Source organism: Aplysia californica, unplaced genomic scaffold (genome assembly GCF_000002075.1).
Source record: "Aplysia californica isolate F4 #8 unplaced genomic scaffold, AplCal3.0 scaffold00123, whole genome shotgun sequence".
Classification (NCBI taxonomy): Eukaryota; Metazoa; Mollusca; class Gastropoda; order Aplysiida; family Aplysiidae; genus Aplysia; species Aplysia californica.
Window position 1 is genome coordinate 811913 of NW_004797393.1, and position 5747 is coordinate 817659.

Consider the following 5747-nt stretch of genomic DNA (forward strand, 5'->3'; position numbering starts at 1 on the left):
TCAGTTCTTTGACCTCTTTCGATCACAGCGGAGCTGAAAGAAATAGGTACTGCTAGTATCGACAAATGATATCATATAATAGTGGAGCTAACTCCAAATTTTGCCTGCTCAAAGGTTCAGAAACCGAATAATATTCAAAAAGTATTATATCATTGAAACCCTAGCTCTAACCCTAAACCTAACGCTAAACCTAACACTATTACCTACAGATAATGCACTGTTGAGATCTGTCAGATCATCCCCCTTTTTCGGCTAAGGTTACCTAAATATAAATACAGGTGCCGATACATCTAAAATTACATGATCAATCATTGGTTCTTATGAGTTGTTGACAAGATCACTCCTATGTAGCTCTCCCAGGGTGCCTCCCAACGAAACAGGGGCATCTGCGACGGTAAAGGTTTAGAACACTCCCCTCTCCCACTCTCGAAATATCCCGTCTTTATGGGAAAAAACGACCACAATCCCTTGCCGACATAGCCGTAACCTTTCGGTGAAGATAGGAGTGGACAAGGATCATCTTTCATTTTTTTTTATCTCCCAGGGAGTAAATTGTCTCGACCGTTTACAATGGCTTGTTTACCCACACACAGTGAGCTCTGTTACCTTATTTGTTATCAGGCTGGACTACGGAGCAGATGGTACTGGTCGTTTTTCTGAAATTTTCAAGACTTTCAACCCAATATTTTGGTTTGGTCCTAGAGGAACTAGCATTAGATTCGGAGGTCCCACGACTTAAATAATCCATAAGTGTTGATAGAGGTGTTAAACCAATACACTTACTTATTTGCTTATAGGCAGCGAAAGATCATGTCAGTTTGTTAGTGTTCGAGCGCTTAATCAACTGCTTGCACTGTATGCTTCTCGGGAAGCTGAGAATGTTTCGGAGTATTCTATGGTCTGCTGGGGTAATAAAGGGTGAGTCAAAAAGTAATGCAAATTCGTTCATAACTTAGAGAAAATAGAACACATTTGCAACTATCATACCTCAAATTGAAGAGGAGCGTCTGAGGATCAGATTTCTATTTTTTAACAAAGTCTCCATTTCGTTCAATAGCCACTGTCCACCTTTAACTAAGTCCACATATGCCAGCTGCGTAAAACTGAGCAGGTTGGTCTTAGTGGTACCACAGTCTTGATTTCTCCATTGTTTCCATAGTCGTTCTTTTCAAGGACCTAAAAGGTGAAAGTCTGAAGGAGCCAAAAGCAGGAGAATAAGTTTGATGTGGCAGTGTTTTACACATAAACGGGGGAATTGTCTTCCTTGTACTGGTGCTCGAATGCAGATGCGCATTGTCATGGTGAGAAAAATCATTTTCAAATTTGGTCTGATTCGTCGAATTCTCGCTTTCAGTCGTTTCAGTGTTTCAATGTAGGGTTCAGAATTGACAGTTGTACCTTGTGGTAAGATACATCTGTCAGAATCCCGCTATGAACGTCCCATACATGGTTGCCATAATTTTTCCAGCAGACTCCTTAGGACGACGCTTGTCTGACAAGCGTATGGACACCACTTCCTCTTCTTTCGGTTCATTGCCAAAACATCAAACCCATATACAGAGCCAAAATGTATGGCTTGGTCCTTGTTAAAATTGTGAAGTCTCTTTTGGATGTTATCGGTAGATTCTCAGTCTAAAACAAGAAATTCAATCACGGCTCTTTACCTCTGACAGACCCCCAAAAGGGTAGCCATTTTGATGTGACGTCATTCGTGCCAAAATAAAAGAAACTTAAAATTTAACAGTTGGAGTTTTAAAAGTATGCGAGCAAGTACTTATGAGTTGAATTTCTCTAAATTTAATGTAAAATCGCGCAAAATAGCGAACAACTTGCATTACGTTTTGACTCGCGACTCCATAATAAATAGTGAAAAGCGCTTAGGGCTTGCTGTTAAGTGGGGATATGCGCTATGCAAATGCTATTTATTTATTTTTATTAATTATTATTTACCCTCGAATAAACACACAACGAAAGGACATGGGCCTTGAACAGTTCGAAATAGGTGAGTTTACTTTAATAATACCACGTTTCTACCAATCTGCAAACGCCTGCAATTCTGCGCTCTGTCGTTTCACTGAAAGCTGACAAACCCTGATGGCGAACGTATCTAAAAGAGACAAATTTGTGTTTTACTAGGTGTCTTTTTGAAAAGGTCGACCGTGCTTAGATCCATTTGGTTTGAGATGATGACAAGAAATGAAACTGAAAGCATTGCAGTGTTGGGGAGCAATGTACTTGCTTTGGCGTTCATATCTCTTTCGACTCATAGCTTTGGGCGGGACTCATAGAGCAGACACTTCACAGGAATATTCCCCAACAGTCCATATATAATTTCCTGAAAGTTGATTTCCGAACGTCAAAAGGATATAACAATCTCACCAAGTTACAAAACTATCTCACCATCAAACATTGTAGCTATCGTTGAATATCGACTTCTGATTTGCAATTTGAGGACGATCTGTAGGTGATTCACTTAGGAAATTCTTCTGTCCCGCATTTAACAAAAAGACGTAAAAATATACCTGATGATGATGATGATGATGATGATGATGATGATGATGATGATGATGATGATGATGATGATGATGATGATGATGATGATGATTTTTTTAAAAATAATAATAATATAGCTCATATCCACGCTCTACAGCATGCTCTATGCGCTTTACAAATATTATTACCCCAGCAGACCCAAGAACACCCAGAAACATTCTCAGTTTCTTGGGAAGACTACAGTGCAAAACACGGATTTCACGCTCTCAATCACTAACAAACTGACAAGATCTTTCGCTGTCCATAGTCGGGTGTCGTTTTTGACCTGGGTGAAGTGAGGAAAATTTGTGTAAAGTGCTTTTCCCAAAGACACAACGTCGAGCCCTTGACGGGATTCGAACCCACGACATTACGGTTGTGCGTCCGAGAGCCTAATCAATCGGCCTCCTACCCCAAAAGTATATAATGCGCACGGGGATGAGTTATTCTCAAAGGCAAAGTACGACTCGGATATTATGTTTGATCCTTTATTTGTAACAACAATGCAGCTTAAATGCTGAGTTTGCAGCAAATCGATCTTTTTTTAAACCTTTAGCTCCCTCTACCGCTGAAAACCGCTGACCTGATTTGACTCGTTATCACTACTTTCTGCTGCATGTGTCAGGGAAATAACTGTATTAAAGTTTGATTGAAAGTTTTGATAATGACTGAATTCAGAGAGCTAGTGGCTTTGAAAAAGTGAGATGAGCGATTTATTTGACGTTGAGTTGCCTGGTCCTTCAGGGCGAAATCTGTTTGAGTTATTTCACATTCCTGACAGTGGTGTTGAAGACACTCAGCTAGATATCTCAATTGAAGATGATTTTAGTGGGCAACAGTTGATGGAAATTTATGATTCAGATGATTATAGTGAAAAGACCACTTGTGCTAGGCCGCCTAGATCTGCTAGTTATGCGAACTCACGCAGTCACACTTGATGGTGATGTGTGTGGTAGATGGAGTTATGACTGCATATGCTGTGGGGGAAAATGTTTTGCCATTCACAGAAATCTATCATCATTGCCTTTCTCACCCTGTTACCAAAGTATAGGCCACGGACAAACACGTTGTACCTTTCTCTAGCCTCTTGATGTTATTCCATGTCTTCCCACATTTCTGTACACCAATTTCTATGATTCCTCTCAAGGTTCAATGCGGTCCTTTTCTTGATCTCTTGCCCTGTGGATTCAAATGCAACACTTACATTGTAATTACGCTACCTGACTTCCTGAGAGTATGTCCAATCTATCGCCACCGCCTTCTTCCTACCTCATCTCTGACTGGGATCTGTCTTGTTTTCCTTAACACTTCCTCGTTATTGATCCTGTCTGTCTTTCTGATCCTCATCAACTTTCGTAGACACTTGTTCAAGAAACCTGGATCCTCTTTATGCAAGTCTGTGATGCGTTCCATGTCTCACATACATACAAAAGGACTAACTTCGTATTTGAATTGACAAAAGGACTAACTTCGTATTTGAATTCAAAATCCTCAGCATTTTTCGAAGTGAGATATCTCTGATCTTCCACATCCTATGCAAAGATATAAAAGCTGCTGTGCTTTTCAAATGCAGGACTTCATTTCAGCACCTGTTCCTCCCTCTCTGTTAATTATACTCCCAAGACAGCAGAAGGATTCAACATCTTCTAGCGTATTTCCTTCTATTGTGACCTGCTCCATTCGTTGAGCATCTGCCGTTGGGACCTTTGAGTTTACGTGGTAAATCCTCACTTCAACAGACTCTGATAGACTTTAATACAGAAGTCTTTTCTTGCATTTGTTCCTAGGTGTGCGACAGAAGCGCCGAGTCGTCTGCAAAACCCTGATCGTCCAACTTTGTCCATGGGGTACACTGTATAACATGTCTGTGTCTTCTGGTGGTTTCTTTCATCAATATGAAGAGGAAAGGAGATAGTAAACATCCCTGTCTCACACCAGTCTTTATGTCAAAGCTGTCCGTGAGCTGGCCATCGTGTACAACCGAGCAACCTGTTCCATCGTTCATGTTCCTGGTGGGGTTCACTAACTTCTATGTGATTCCGTGATGTCTCATCGATATGGTCTCTCTAAAATATCACGGCATTCTCCGGTTGAGGCTCCAGGAGTATTGGATATCGATACTGATTTAAATACTCGGTATCGATGTTTTATCCGAAAGAGATTGTGGCGCTACTATTTGTCAGTACAAAATGAGTAGTCATATTTTATATGCTTTTAACAAGGTGGAGGGGGGGCAGACTTATAAAACACCGGAGGTTTCAGCCTTTAACCGTAATTTGATGTTTGGCAATTAAATTAGGTTTAGTTTAGTTTTAGTAAGGGTTTACGTCTTTGCAACTGCATAGGTAATAGGCGCGCCAGGGTGTACACGTCAAAACATAAGTCCAAACAAGGATTCAGACTTACTCCGCTCACCTCTCTAGCCTCAACAGCACAAAGTCTGCTTAGACTATTAAGGCACCCCAGAAATAGCAGTTCACAAGAGAATGACAAATATACAAAAGAAGTAGAGGGAAAGTGACAATAGTAAAGATGAGGAAAGAAAAAGCAGCAGGTCCAGCTATGTTGTTCCGGCACGGTATGATAATGAGAATGTTAAATCAGCCCATTTACAATTCTACTGGGCCTAATAACATGTTAATATCCCTACGGAACGTAACAGCATTGACTATGAAAAATATTGCAAAGATTATTGGCCACACCCCTTTCACTATTTAGAAAATATGATAGCATAGACGTAGGGTAACAAACACACTAACAATGTCATCACTTAGATTCGGCCCCCATTTGATTTTTCGGAGTACTTTTATTAAACGCTAGGGATGAAGATGACAAATTATTTCCACATTTTTTGTCACTCTATGGGAGTTGAGAATGATGGTTGTATCCTGCCCCCCCCCAGGACAGCCTGGCGAGGATCTAGAGTCTGCGCCAAAAAAGAAATGAAACACACTTAACACTAAGACTAATACGCGCATTATTTCCAACATTAAAGCATCATTGTTGTCACCATAAATAATCATCATCATGATCGCCATAACCATCACCATCACCGTCATCATCACCATCATCACCATCATCATCATCATCACCGACTAAACAATTCCCCTTTTTCTTGTTTCTTTTTCCTAGAAAACATAACAATTTGCACCATGTCAATACATTTTACGTAACCTACAAGTTTAATATCGGCACCAAAATCAGGACACGGGAAC